This window comes from Marmota marmota, unplaced genomic scaffold (assembly GCF_001458135.2).
Source record: "Marmota marmota marmota unplaced genomic scaffold, marMar, whole genome shotgun sequence".
Classification (NCBI taxonomy): Eukaryota; Metazoa; Chordata; class Mammalia; order Rodentia; family Sciuridae; genus Marmota; species Marmota marmota.
The window spans coordinates 47085895-47102254 of NW_025999968.1; the positions used below are offsets into that span (position 1 = coordinate 47085895).

Here is a 16360-nt window from a genome sequence, read left to right on the forward strand (position 1 = left end):
TAAAAAAAAAAAAAAAAAAAAAAAAAAAAAGAAGCAAGGGAGAGAAAGAGAGGAAAGAAAGAAGGAGGGAGGGATGGAAAAAAGAAAACCTCTAAGCTTTTCTTCATAAGGAGACACACTTGCCCAGGACAGGCGGGACTTGGAGCTGAAGAGAAGAGCTCATCAACTAAAAATGAAAGTCTTTGAAAACAGGTACCAGCTCTGAGAATCAATTTCCTCTCCATGTTTTAAAGCACTTAGTAAGATTCTCAAGACAACCTGCTTTAGAGATGCACATTTCATAAGACATAGTCTATAACATTAAAATCTGCAGAACTTAGAAATAACTTGGCTGTTTGGTAAGATCACGCTGAAGGCAAATTCCTGTTTCTAAATCTGTCAGGTCTGGACAGCGCAAGTATTTGAGCTTCAACGCCCAAAGAGAGACTTTACTTCTATTTAGCAATTCATATTTTTAGTAGTGGCCTTTTCTTCCCTTCCTTCCTTCCTTACCAGCACAAAAAAGAACAAGACAGGGGGAAAAAAATCGGCTTAAACCACGGAAACCATGTTTTAGATGAGAGTTCACTACTAAGAATAAATTCTATTATTTCCCTTTGAGGTACACCTATTCCTGGGTAATATAAATTTATGTTATCAATAAAGGAGGAAAAGGGCCCATAAAATAAAACACTTCATTATTTACCCAAGGTGTACCAAGGCTTTCTAGCAAAATGTAACCACTTTATAGTTCACAGTGATTCTATAAACTTTTGTTTTTCCTTAAAGACAATTGAATGTAGAGCAGTTATACTCCAGCAATCAAAGTACATGATGGCCTTTCACTAAGCCAAAACAAAGATGGTTAAGTTCTTGTCAGAGACGTCAACTGTGTCATGGAGGCAAGCTTAAAAAATAAGAGAAGAAAAGGCCCACTATTAAAAGTGTAACTTAAGCACCCAAGGACAATGTTTTATAGCCATAATGAGTGACAAAATAGTAACAAGAGAAAAATTCCCTGTCAAAAAGCTCCTCTGAATTATAAAGTTGAATTTATGGTCAACTGACTTGAAGCTATTAACTGCATTCAAGTCATCTAACAGATCCAACTAATTGTTCTCTAAAGGAAGAAATATTAATAATCTAAATGCTACATATAATTATGACATCATGACCAAAAGGTAGCCAAGTCTAGAATCTCCAACCTTCAGAATGATAAACCACAAAACTCAAATTTGACACTCAGTATATACAAATGAATTGTTTACTTAGTGCTGAATAAGAATCATTAGGTCTTCCAAGGAAAAACAAACTCCTCATAGCTAAAAATAAACAAATGTGACAAATGAAACACTATATAGCCCTAACACTAGATAAGCATTCATCTTGCAAGCAGAGACAGTTAAAACACAAAAAAAAACCACTCAAGACAAAACTGTTCTGCTACAATAAAAAGTCATGCCTCATATATGATGCTTGAGGTTCACCAAAAAAAAGAATCCATTTCAGGGGAAAAATTAAATTAATATTATACATACCATATGCTTGAATTCTGATTTTAAGTCAGTTTTAGAATTAAAGCTGTACCTTATGCCCATTAGACATTTCAGCTAAAGGATGCTCATTCAAGCCAAAGTTTAAAGAAAGAGTAAGGCCCCAGTGCAATGAATTAGACCTCTAAGATATAAAAGTTAGTCTTCAAAAAAATCAATTTTAGTTCTCCCTTACATAGAAAGGAAGGAAGGAAGGAAGGAAGGAAGGAAGGAAGGAAGGAAGGAAAGAAGGAAGGAAGGAAGGAAGGAAGAAACCACTCTGATTCTTTCACTACTGAGCCACACCAGGACTTCACATGTTCAAGGTGCAGTACATGATTTCTGATTTCTTAACTGGATATCTGTTTAGCATTCACAGCATAACTTTAGCTTCACAAGTACCAAACCCTCTGACAGAGTGCCCTACCCAAGAAACACTCAAATATTGAATGCTTCAACCTAGTTTTTAAGAAGCAATGAACTGTTATGGAATATAATATTTTGAGTTTTAAAACCATTTCTAAGGAAAATAATCTGTGCTAACTCACAATAGACCCCATATTGAGTGCTTATGTCAAATTCTAAATGTCAATGCAAACCCCAAGGGTTTAAATGAATTAAGGATTGGCTTTATTTGGTATAAAAAGTAAATAAATAATTCAGCAGTCTTCTTGGTTCAATGTATTCTATAACTAAAAATTCACTATCTGTACTTCATTTCTGGAACTCAATGTCAAAGAGAAGTTTAAAAAAAATATGATAGCTCCTGAATAATCCATAGCCTAAGGAAGAAATCTATTAATATTGCATATATGATTTTTATTAACACACTTGCCAACATCTCAATTTTAAGATTGACTTAATGTTTATGTAATGCTAGATCCAGATTAATCTTCAATGTCTTAATTATTCATTATAATTACAAGGGAGACAAATCACTAGACTATCGATTAGCAGTACAATTTTGTTATAGTTTGGTTGGCTTTTCTCTTTTTTTGGCAACATTAACTGGTTAACTATTAGAATAAAGAAAAACACTTCCCTGATGAAGCATCAGAACAAATGTAAACCCCATCACAACCACTGTAAGAAATATTTCCTGTACCAACACACCAGTTGTGGTTGACTGGATATTAATTCTTTCTTCCTTGCCCAGATCTACAACTTCACTTAGTATGGCTTTGATTTCAGCTATCTACAAAATGACATCCAATCTGTTATAACCCACTGACTTCATTCTGATGTTGCAATTTCATTGTAGGAATTTTAAATGTGATGAAGTAGTACAGCGCTTAGAGGAGAAGCAATGCTTGCCTGTTTGTGAATTTTTTATATTTTTGCGAACATTTTTAACCCACATTTTACTTACTCTGAAGCAACATTTTCATATACACTTCAAAGAAAATTTTTGACAATAATAAATATGAAAACATCAGTATTATTAAAATCTGCAAATAAGATGTTTTAGCTGTACATCAATTAAAAGTTAGCTTAAAAGAGCACGTAATTAGTTGAAGCAGGTAATCAACATACCTTGAATAGATGAATAAAATACAACCATCTTACGAAGCAGAATTTTTTAAAAAATCCATTCACTCTTTTTTTGGGGGGTGGAGATTAGGAGGTACCAGGGATTGAACCCAGAGGTATTTTACATGTGTGCCACATTCCGGGTCCATTTTATTTATTTATTTATTTATTTATTTACTTACTTACTTACTTACTTACTTTCTTAATTGAGACAGGGTCTCCCTAAATTGCTTAAGGCCCCACTAAGTTGCTGAGGCTGGCTTTGAACTTGCGATCCTCCTGCCTCAGCCTCTTGAGTCATTGGGATTACTGGCATGAGCCACCAGTACCCAGTTTATCCATTCACTTTTTTGTTTTGTTTTGTTTTTAAGTATTTTTTTAGTTACACCTTGTGCCCCACATGTGGGAGGCAAGCGTTCTACTTCTGAGCCACACCCCAGCTGCCTCCATTGACTCTTGAAATATTTCCTACAGGACTTTTCAGCCCCTGTTAGTTAACACAAAGTGTTAAGCCTTTTCTTTCAAAAACAAATTGCTTTCCACAGTAATTTCTTAGATGTAATTCTAGGGAAAATAGGTAGTCACTCATCTTTTCCCCTCAGTTTACTTCCCCCCCAACACAGAATGAAAATTTTCTGATTACTCTGTAAAATCTTTTGTGAATAAATCAAAATTCAAAATAAGGCCACATGTTTTTTACCCAAGATTTATAGACTTCTCCCAAAACCACTACTGATCATTTTCTTGGTATTTAATAAAAACCAAATGTCTCTAAATATCTAAGATATTCACACAAGACTAAAAGTAAACTTTCACCATTCCTCTTTCATAAATTACCATCCAAAGTCATCCAGCATTCTAACATCTGCTCAAATATCTCCGTATATACCGTAATGCCTACCTCCTGATGTTTTTCAAGAGGCTTGCACTCACACAGTTCTTAAGGAATATACAGCAGGAAACATTATCCCTTATTATAATTAAGCTCTGTGCATAATCCTTTAGCAAGCCAAAGATAAGGCCAGGATTAGAATTACCTAAAGTTCATAGCTTATCAAGCTGGCTTTACCTAAAGCTGGCGGTTAACATTACGTGTGTGTGTGTGTGTGTGTGTGTGTGTTTGTGTGTGTTGTGCTGGGGGTTGAAACCAGTGCCTCAAACAGGCCAAACAAGTGCTCTACCACTAAGCTACAGCCCCAGCCCTAATCCTGTTACTTTTTACAGACCTTTTTTTTTTCATTTTAACCACCCCAAATTTTCATTGTATTACTTTGCTCTGTCACATTGAGACAGATGCAAACTAGAAAAGGTAACACACTTAGCTACTGCCCCAAACTTGTTCTTCAATATCATCTTCATTTGCCTAGATGGGGTGACCTCTGCCACAGGTTAAATGCAACCACAGCTGGAAGATTCTGGAAGTGCAGGAGCCCTCCTGCCTTTCTCTTTCTCATCCCTGGCTAGCATTCAGGTGCATTTTGCATATCACTCAGGAGGAAGCAACAGAGACACCTTGGAAGAAGATCTGGAACTATCCTTTAGAAACAGCCCTGCAACGTATACATCTGTGATCCTTTCATCTTACACACACATTCCACGGGTGCTATGGTTTTGAAAGCGAACCCCAAAGGCCCACGTTTTAAAGGCTTGATCTCTAGTGCATGGGGCAGTAACTGTCAAAAACCAGTAGGAGGGGAGGCCTAGTGGGAGGTCTTCTTGTCTCTGGAGGCATGTCCTTGAAGGGGATACTGAGACCCCCTGTCCCTTCACATGCCCTTCCTTTAAAAAAAAAAAAAAAGCACAGCTAGGCTCCTTACATCACTGGTTTTCAAACTTGCTTGAGGAACCCTGGAGTTCTTCAGCAATGCCACAGTGTTTGAGGGAAGTCAAAGAAGGCAACAGATCAAAGTCTAAATAAACGCACATGGAATTTTAAAACCTATTTCATAAATTGGGGTTCTACTCAATCTATAGTTTGTTTGAAATATATTTTGTTTTCATTGCCTCATTTTTTCTTTTACCTAAGTAAAAACCCATATCCCAAACTAACAACAACAATAACAAAAGGTTCTAATTTCAAGCTATTCTAAGTATATATAACTTCCATTGTCAGACAACAAGTAAGGGGCGCCCACCATCCCCCACACTGGAACAGCAGAGTTTTGTCCCTGATGATGTCAAGATACCCCCACCCAGGTAAGAACAGAAGCCAATACCAAAATAAAAAGGGCTTTTTTGGAAACTCTACACCGAATTTTTTTTAAACAGAGTATATTTCTAAAATTCAACTAAGTCAGAGTTTTAAAAATAAATGAATGAATAAATAAACAAATAAAAACCTACTGAACACCAACTTAAAAATATTCTGGTTACCCATCCAGGGATAAAAAAGACAAGGGGATCCTATTTCTGTGCCTTTATTTAATGGATCTGAGTCATGGCTGGCCTAATGATTTCACCGATGAAACAAAATACATATTTGTTCCATAAATAAAGGGTTTCCCTAGGAAACTCATCTTCCCTTGCTGTGAGAATTATGTGATAGGTATTTTATTTTTTTGGTGGCTACAATAAGTATAGAGAAAACTCATAAGGGCTCTAATATACTTTATAAGCATTGCCTAAATTAATATCAAAATGTATATTTATACCTAGTGGCCTTTTTCTTGACAATATGTGTCTAATTATAACCTCTGCATCAAATCCTTCTGGAAACCTAGAGACAGAAGTATTTTACAACTGATATGATGCCTGAGAATTATTTTCAAAATAATAGCAAAATGTTGGACTAGGTGGGTGGAGAGCACTAACAAGAAAAGCAAAATGTGATCAACTGTTGAACAGGGGAGCTGTATGTTTGAAATCTTATATAATAAAAAATATCTTTTTTAGAAACATGGCAGATCATATAAACTATACACAAATATTATACATGTTATTGGATCAAAAAGTAGGATTAAATCAAAGGATTAAAAAGTGATTATAAAACATCATTTCACAAACTTAGGCAACCCTTGGTATCCAGGTGGGGCTGGTTCCAGGACCCTGAAGATACCAGAATCTTCACCTTTATATGAAATGGGGGTAGTATTTGCATAGAGCCTAGTTATATCCTTCTGTATATTTTAAACCATCTCTAGATTGCTTATGTTACCTAATCTCATTTAAATATTGTATTATTAGAAACTAATGAAAAAGGAAAAGAGTATACATGTTCAGTTTAGATGCAATTTTCCCCCAAATATTTTCAATCCATGTAAATCAGTGGATGCGGAGCCCGCTGACTGTATTCTCTTGATGGATAATTTCCCATGGATACAATAATGCAGTCTCTATTACTCAATATTTACCAACTGCAAACACAAAATGAAGGTCTGAGCTAGTCAAAAAGCAAGCAAACATTTATAGGGCACGGAGCCATTGCTGGTGAAGGAGAATGACTGTCTTCAACAATGTTGCCGACTTTCTTGGCAAAGCAAGGTGTTTGTACTTCTATGTGGTGGTGGGGGTGTCACACTTTTGTGTGTATCCTATTACTTGGGACCATGATTTTAGATGGACTCTGTATATTTTAATTAGCTAGAAAAAAAATGAATACCTTGAACAGCAAGGGCACAAAATCAAATTCAATATTGTAATTTGGAGAGAAAAAGACAAGAAAGTCAAAGATGCATCCTCTTGACCTTGAGAAAAAAATGTATTTTATCATATAGACATACCTTAATCTCAAAAATAAGTGCTCATTATCAATAATTGGGGGGGGGGCATCCTTTACCTTGTGAAGGATAGAAAGGGTGGTTCCTTCCCAATGCTCAAAATCTGGTCAAGATTTTGTGATTTTAGATAAATTAACACTAGTTGTTCTCAATCTTCAGCTTGCATCAAAGTCAACTATAGGGCTCTTTGAGGGAAAAAAAAAACTCAATAAACAGTATTTTCGGGGCTGGAGATATATCTCAGTAGCAAAGTGTCTACTCCCTAGCTTCTGTGAAGCCCTGGGTTTGATCCCTGACAATACCAAAAAATAAGAACTTTGGGGCAGAACAAGAGTGCTTTACAAAGCTAATTATAACTCCTGTTAGAGAACTGCATTGCATGGTTTGCCAAATTAGATAGGTACTAATCAATTCACAAACCTCCTCCCTCCTGGGGTTGTTACAAATGACACTGTGCCTCACAATAAAGATAATAATGACTGACTGCCTTACCCAAATAGGACTTAAAACAATACCTACTTCACAGAACTCAAACAGTTATTAAACTGACTGTCAGCCAGTCCTCTAACTGGTCCAGTTGATACGAGGGCCGAGTTGGCTCCCATCATTTTCAATTACATCAGCAGCTATGGAATGTGCCATGAGATCAACACACTGTTGCTGCAGTGACCACAAGCTGACCCGGGCCAGGGCTTCCATCCTTGGGAGGGTCATTCACAGCACATCAAAACGAACCCAACCTCCACCAGGCAGGGCAAGGCCGCGCTCCTAAGGTGTGGATCACGCACACACTGCATCAACTTCTGAGCCAACAATGGACAGACAGACTCAGAAACTTTGTCCTGGGTACAGAAAATCAATTTTCTTCTGTAGGATTTTCTTAACACAAAGCTTTGTGCCACAGCTGGGGGAGGAGGGGCACTGCTAGTCCCAATTCCGTCTATGGTTTAGATATGATTTCCTCCATACCAGTCCTCAGGAACAAAAACAGTCAAGAGGAAAACTCAGATTTCTACAAATACAAAGTATATCACATCTGCCCCAGAATCAGAAGAGTTTAAGTGTTTTGTACTAGAGACCTGTTAGGTGTAATTTTACAGGAGAGAAAAAAAAAAAAACTCTTCCACATCACCTTTGTCCCAGGGGTTTGGTGATGATGTCACTTTCCCTTAAAAGGAAGTAAATTATCTCCTGACAGAATGGCAACTAGTACCCCATTATAGGATAGCTGGGCTAAAAGTTCTCAAGGTCCTGCCTAGCTTTACCACTGCCTAGTTCTTAAGAAGTAGTTCATTTAACAGGGTATTTATGGGTAGTAAAGATAGACAAGCTGAAATCAGTCTATAGAGGCTTAAACTCTTACTGTTATTTTGGACAATCATCTGTAAAATGGGATACCAATCTCAAAGAATCAACATGAGAATCAGATGAGTATGTGAATTGTTTCCTATGATGCCTAGCATCTAGTAAACACTAAAAAAAGGAAATGCTAATGATGACATATAAATCTGATGCTGCAAACACCAACAGAGTCTAATTAAACCTGAAGAAATTACATGTCATTAGTTCATTATATAAGCTTCTGAAGTTTGTACAAGCCACAAATTAACTGGAATGTTACTTAATGTTTATAATTAATTTGAATAGCTTGATAATATAGTTTACCATTTTACCATTTTTTAATTTTCCCTACATTTCAGGCATCATCACATTGCAAGAGGAAAAACAACAACAAAAACAAAAACAAAGGCTTTTCATGACAGCAAAAGAAAAAAAGACGCTTTTAACTTCCTTAATTGCCCAATTTTGAAAAATAGATCTGCAAGACATAATCGGGGATGACTAAGTTCTTTTATTTTGGGACAAAAGCTGATGCTTGGGGTCGGGGGAGGGCTTAGAAGGTTAAGAAAGCTCCATTCTGTCACTCATGTTTTATGGGTGGGACAATGAATGGAACTACTAGAAACATCTGGCAAATAGAAGACTATGTTATCCAACCACCAATGCTGACTGATAATAGCAGCAATAAAAATAAATATTTAAGGAGTATATTCTATGCCCTACCAGTTGTATTCTTTCCTTTAATCCTCAAACAACCCTTGAAGTTAGGGACTTTTCTACCCGTCCTACTTTACAGATAATGAACCTTAGAAGAGTAAGGTTCATTATCTGTAAATGAACCTTTTTTGAAAAAGGTTCATTTACAGATAATGACATGAAAAATAATTATATCAAGAGTTTCATTCAATCCCCAGCACCATATATATATATATATATATATATATATATATATATATATAAAAATTATTGAGCTGGGGATATAGCTCAGTTGGTAGAGTGCTTGCCTTGGATGCACAAGGCCCTGGGTTTAATCCCCAGCACCACAAAAACACAAAGCATTTAAAAATTCAGAAGGAAAAACTGCTTTGCTGTACGTGTGGGAAGCCCTTGACATGAACAGGCAGCCCACACATGGAGATAAACAACTGTGTATGCCAGGCACATGTGTGATGCCGCTTACCCTACATATATAACCTGTGAACAGTGCAGGAAAATGGAAGAATAAGAAACAGTATAGGAACTCAGGTGCCAGATCCCAAAGACATAAAATGCAAAAAAGAGCTTTTGCACCATTTAAGATGATTCTCCCGGCCGGGCACAGTGGCGCCTACCTGTAATCCCAGCAGCTCTGGAGGCTGACTGAGACAGGAGGATCTCAAGTTCAAAGTCAGCCTCAACAAAAGTGAGGCCCTAAGCAACTCAGTTAGACCCTGTTTCTAAATAAAATAAAAAATAGTGCTGCGGATGTGGCTCAGTGGTCGAGTGCCCCTGAGTTCCCCAGTACCAAAAAAAAAAAAAACAACCACCAAAAAATATGATTCTTCTGGTATCTCATGGTGACATGTTTGGAGTCTAAGGTTTCCCTACACCTGTCACAGACCATCCTAGACAAGCAAAACATCACAACCACCAAGCTAAGTATATGAAGGAGTTTAGAACGCTCCCCCATCACACAGCCCTAGGCTCTTCCTTTTAATGGGTTCTGCTAAGAATGTCACTGCTGGATTCCTGCAGGAACCAACATTGTTGGCAACACACGTGCTTATTTTCATAAGGCCTCATATCCAATTCTCTGCCAGCTCATCTCAAAATTGTTGACTGCTCCCCTATTCAGACGTAAGATACCCCTGACTAGCATTACTTAAGAAAATTATTAAAGTAATAATAATAAGTCCTACCGATTGCAGGGATAGGTAACACTTATAATGAAATGGCCAAATACTAGATTTTTATTAAAAAAATTCTCAATTTTTAAAAAATCACTTGAAAGAAATTCTAAAATTTTTATTCAAAGTCAATGATAGCTTTAGGGAGCTGGGGATGTAGCTGGGGCTTTTAGTGCAGTGCTTTAGCTTTAGCATGAATGAGCCCCTGCATTCATCCTCAGCACACACACAAAAAAAAAATACAAAAAGATACATAGTTCTAGAAAAATTCAATATCACTTAACTTTCCATAACCTCCCACACTTATAACCACTGTAGAATGAGATAGGAATTTGATAAGAGTTCCCTAAATTGGTGGGAAAATCAATCTGAGGTAGGAAAAAAATACTACAAGGTAAATATTTAATATTAAATATTTAAATAAGAAAAAAACTTAAGTAATGAAGATGCCCTCAGAAACAATGAAGTTTTGTAAATCAAGTTATTCTTTTTATCTTTATCAAAGAGATTCAGAGAGCTACCTTGGTTAGATTCCCACCAGATTCCCTAGTTTACTGAGGTTGGATTAACAAATTAAAAATACAATCAAGGTGTACAATGTGATGTTTTAAAATACATATACTTTGTGAAATGATACCACAACCAAGCTAGTTAACCTATCTCACAGATGCAGTTTGTGTGTGGTAGGGGTTAGGGGGCAGGGTACTGAAGAGCTACTCTCTTAGCTTACCAAACTTCAAGTATACAAAACATTATTATAATTGGAGTAACAATACTGTACATTATCTCTTCAGAACCTATTCATCTTTTAACTGCAAGACTGTACACTTTGACTAACATCTGTTTTTTTTTCCTCACCCACCAACCCCTGATAATCACCCTTCTTCTGTTTCCATGAGGTCATTTTTTTTTTAAATTTCACATATTAGTGAGGTCATTCAGTATTCACCTTTCTATATCAGACTTATTAGCCTAAGTATCAGGAGCCTGGTTTCCAACCTCAGCCTTATTGTTTACCACAACCTAGGGCAAATTAGGCAGGCTTGCTGAACCTCATTTTATTCTAATTTTATTTTGAGATAGCATTTGCTTTGCCTTTCTTATAAAGCTATGAAAAATAACAACTTAATACCCAGAACTTTGTACTATACACATCTATGTAAGTTGAAAAGAGTGCTTTTCTTGTTTCACATTTGCTTTATATTATCCCTTATATATTCTCAATTGTTTTAATTCAGCTTGTAACTGAGCACATATTTTCTGCCTTAGAAAATGTACATTTTATTACAATTTCACACACCCAGATCATTATTTTTTTTAAAAAAATTGGTTATTGGTTCAGGAGAGCCTACACTCAACCTTAAATGTATAAGTCAGTAATAATTTCTATTTGTAAAGAAAATATAAAATAAGCTAAAGACAAATAGCTTCTTCTGGCCAATTCCTTTTAATAGCTTTCTGGGTTAAAATGCAGAAAATATAACTAATCAACTAATCCCAACATTACTTTCAGTGGAAAAGAAAACAGTTCCATTGAACTGCTTTCATCTCCCTTGTCATGAGAATTCCATAGTAAGCCACAGTGTCAACTGGAGAAGTGATATTACAAACACAAACAATACAAATTTTGGGTTGAAGGAGTTACTTCCTGATGTTCAATGCTTTGAACTAAGTAGGTCAAATGAGCCTCAAGTAATAATTTATGTTTCCAATACTTTCAAGAGCACGTTTTAATGTTAAGAATCTGATATGCACAAAAACAGATGAAATTCACTGAAATGAGCTACTTTTATAATACAATACACTTGCTAATTTCAACTTTATAAAAGTACTGTTCCTTTGAAGAACAAGTAGGAGGATTCTAGCTATCACATCAAGATACACGTCTTCCTAACATTAAAGGTATTTTAAAACAGAGTAGGATGGCTTCTCTGTAAGGGGAAATCTCTGAGGACAAGAAACGAGGTAACACCTACCGGGGATGGGAGAACCAGACAGTCTTATGTTCAAGATGGGGCCCAAGGAGCAACCTCTAAATTCTCTGCTTAAACTTCAAAAGATTCAAAATACAATCTGCCCTCTGCATCTGTACCTTCCTCTTCTGGATTCAATCAATGGCCAAAAGAAAATATTTGGGGGCGGGGTGACCTGCACATGCACTAAACAAGTGCAGACTTTTATTCCCTACCCAAAGTAAGACAACAGCTGCTTACAGAGCATTTATCTTGTTATTAGGCATTACAAGGAATCTATAAATGATTTAAAGTAGATGGGATGTGTGTAGGTTACATAACAATTACTACACTTATTAAGGGACTTGAGTATTCTTGGAGTTTGGTATCTGCAGGGGGTCCTAGAACCAATCCCCTGAGGATACTGTGGGTTAAATATGAAATAGAAGGTGATAACATATAAAGTTCACATATTACCATCTCATATTCAGGGTTCATTTTTGTCAGATTTGCTTGAATTTCTCATAGGTATTATGCCCATAAATTTTATATATAAATTATTATTTTATTTCTTTTTTTTTTCAGTCCTGGAGATAAAGGCCTGGTGCATACTTGGCAAGTACTCTACCAATGAACTATATCCACCCCTAAATTATAAATTATTTCTTACTATAAATGATTATGTCTGCTTTCTGCAAATTCTTTTTTTCACCTAGCAGAATATTTTAGATATTTCTCTACATTAGTATGGCTTATGTCTACTTTTAATGCATCACAGCATAATATTTCACTGTATGGTGCAACATAGTTTAAAAATAAACAGATTTATTTAACTGAGACAAATAACCCTAATTATATTCTCATTTGTGTGCATGGGTACATTATATCATGGTACTAATTCGCAGAATTGCTAAATCAAGGGTACATACATAAAGTTTTCAATGATTCCTCTTAAACATTTTTTTTTTTATTAATTGAAAGAAGAATATGCCCACCACCAGCAAGACTTTCTAGTCTTTGCTTAAGAGAAGGTTAAAAAAAATCTCACTATTTTAATCTACACTTCCCTGATTACTAATAACATTGAACCTATCTTCAAAGGTTTATTGGCTATGTGAAATTTCCCCAAAGAATTCTTTGGCCTTATTTTTATCCATTTCTTTCCAAGATTCTCCAAGACATCCCTACTGAAAGGTTTGTGGATAAAATTGCATGACTGACTTTTTTGAGACAAACAGTGCTCTAATAATATCCTCATCTTTGTGTGCTCATTTATTTCAAAATAACCCAGTAGAGGAATGGAGAATTGAGAGGTAGGAGAAGGGGTTACAGATAAAATGAGATCAACTAGAAGCCGACTCATCAGACTATTCTGGTTTCAATTTTTTTCAGAGGGGCTGGGGATATATATCAGAGGCAGAGTGAGCACCTAGTGTGCATGAGGCCTGGGTTTAAGCCCCAAGACCAAAAAAAAAAAAAAAAATCATAACGTGTTTTTAAATGTCTACAATTTTTTTTCTTATTCTTTCATATTTAGTATTTTTATCGATTTGTAAAAGCACTTCATGGATTAAAGAATTTGGCTCTTTGTTACATGCACTATAAATAATAGTGGTATCTTACTGTCCAGCTTCAGATAACCTCACAGCATTTATTGAATAACGCTTCTTTCCTCCTATGATGTGAAAAGCCACCTTTATCCTGAATCAATTTCCAATGTAAATACAAGTTTATTTCTAGACTTCCATAGTACCCCGATGGTTTGTCAACACATGTGTTGCACAGTTTTAAATTTCTATATTGATCTTTACATTTTTTTTCAGACTATTCCAACCTAATGATTGTCCCAGATGAGTGAGAATAACCACATTAATTTTCCTAAGTGTCTACTACATCTATGAACACCTATCCTTGTAGACTGCCTCCCAGATAATACACAGCTGGGTTTTCTTTCACGTTAGTCTGTTTTCATGTTACTACCTACGGTCTCATCTGTTGCATTTAGACTGAATTCTCTTGACATACTGCTGTACAAAAATGTTAAATAATTCTTTTCTCAGTGTAAAAAATATTTATTTAGCTACTGTGAAAGGTCAAACTGCCAAAACAGACTGGCCTAGCATTTGAACACTGCCACTTATGTAAGACTTATTTTTATGAATAAGCATCTGGCTAGAAATTCAGCAAAGGAGCACGTCATAATCAGTCTAAGACCAGGGTTTTAAATATAATACACTAATTCTAGACATAAATATTTCAGTTTTGCTTTATTGGTCTCCAGCTTCATAGGAAGATGAAATGTCTTAAAGGGGAAAGGATCCTTTAAATGGCTTGACGATTTATTAGAAATAAGCAGCAAAGAGCATCTGTTTTCACAGAGCAACTGTTAAATTAATCTGTGTTAAGTCGGCCTCAAAGCACTTGGATGCAGCTACAGGATGTGGGTGTAATAGGATCACACATCCTAACACTTGATAGGGCCTTACACATGCTGGGTCAGGACAAAGCAATAGAGGAGAGAGGGAAAGACTATTCTTTAGAATCAAAATACCAAAAACCCCTGCAGTCTCTTGGGATTGTCTTGAAAAATACACACACACACACATACACACACACCAAACAGGTTAACTCCCCATTTTTAAAAAAATCCCCAAAACAGATTGCTCCATTCAATTTAGGTTTTACAAATTAATGAAATTTAGGAGCTACCTGAAACCAAAGATACTAGGTGATTTTCTCCTGAATCAAATATCTGAGTGACATGAGCAGAGAAATACAATAATAAAATGTAAATAGAAATACACATTTCAGTCCCTCCCTCCCCACACTGAGGATTGAACCCAGGAGCATTCTACCTCTGAGCTAGATCCCAAGTCCTCCCCACTTTTTAAAAATATTTTGTTTTAGTTGTAGTTGGACACAATACCTTTATTTTATTTTTATGTGGTGCTGAGGATAGAATCCAGCGCCCCGCATGTGCTAGGCTAGTGCTCTAATGCTGAGCCACAACCTCAGCTCCCCCCCCGCCAAGACCCTTTTTAATTTTATTTTATTTCAAGACAAATCTCTCTAAGTTGACCAGACTGGGCTTGAACTTGGGAACTTGCAATGCTCCTAAGAAGGTGGGATTACAGGAGAAATACACATTTCTAATACACAGTCAAAGCTACAGGGAAGTAGGCCTGTTGCTTTGAATGTGTATTAGAAAGTCAAGGAGTCTACCAAGGCCAAAGCACTACCCATCATATCAGGAAGAATCAGCAAGTGCTAGAAGCCCAAGTCCCTTCAGATAGATCTCTCAATTATGGGCTTCCCATTTCCCTTTGATATGTGATAAACAATCCTTTGTTTGCAAAAGGGTTAGCAGAGACCTTTGAAAGCCATCAGCCAGGGATTCTGTGGCTGTCTCCAACTGATCCAAGCTGCCAAGGCTTGTCACTGGTGCCTGGTCACTGCCGAAGGAGGGGCAGGAAAGTGGACTGGGAGGAGAGCCACATCCTGCACCAGCATTCTTTAGATTCCTATACAAGTGGCTTTCTGCTGGGTTCACCAAGGGCAGGGAGGGATAATAACCAAGGAAATGAGGCCCAAACACCAACAACTTGACCACAAACAAGTTTATGCAGCAATACAAACAAATCCACTGTTTTCAGACATCAAAACTGTTACCAATGAGAAGCGCAGTTGCTAAAGCCTTCAGGCTCTTTGATAGCAGGAAATATAAAGAGCAGAGCAATGGGGCTCTGTCTCCACCTCTGCATTTCCAAAGGGGTAAAGTGTGGCTAATTTGGACATCTGGATTGCTCCGAAGAGTCTGAGATGTTACAAAAGGACTGAATCATGAAAGTCAGCCAGTTTCTCTCATGCATTCAGGACGTTCATCGACCATGGGATGGTGCTTTGTAAAACCTTATGCTTAATTCAATCTTTCTCCTGACCAAGTCATTTACAGATACTATGTAAATGTAGAAATTTAGGTTTAGGGAGTTAAGTCATCCTCCTGCAGTCATATTTCTGTTACACTGAGAGTCATGACTCAAATCCAAGTGAGTCATGACTCAAATCCAAGTGAGTCATGACTCAAATCCAAGTGACTCCAACGTGACATCCAGGACTGCCCCATTTGGGGCTGAAGTAAAGGGAAAGTATGGGATTGGGACAAAAGGAACAGATTCAGAAGAGAGAGACACCAAGCAGGGACAGAGGCCCTCAGAGTTCCCTATAGGTAGAGGCCCAGGGAGGGAGGGAGGGGAGCAGCAGCCAGGAAGTGAAGGCCTAACAAACCCTTATCAATCTCCTACACTCCTAGGCTTGCTTCCTCCAGGCCTAGCTGCCTGGACTAAGAGGAAACACCAGCTGACTCCACCCACAGGCCCACTTGGCCAGAGGAAGGAGAGATAAGTGGTTAAGAATGTGAAGATATC

At 36.9% G+C, this 16360-nt stretch overlaps 1 protein-coding gene and 1 long non-coding RNA gene across 8 annotated transcripts in view; both read right to left on the bottom strand.

The window, feature by feature from the left end:
• Nucleotides 1-16360, bottom strand: part of LOC107136416 (amyloid beta precursor protein) — a 239009-nt gene that overhangs the window by 202514 nt on the left and 20135 nt on the right. The window lies entirely within an intron of this gene.
• LOC125616930 lies at nucleotides 7827-14810 on the bottom strand. Its single transcript, XR_007347712.1, has 2 exons — nucleotides 8939-14810; nucleotides 7827-8903 (listed from the first exon to the last, which is right to left on the bottom strand). It is a non-coding gene; the product is annotated as an uncharacterized LOC125616930 (long non-coding RNA).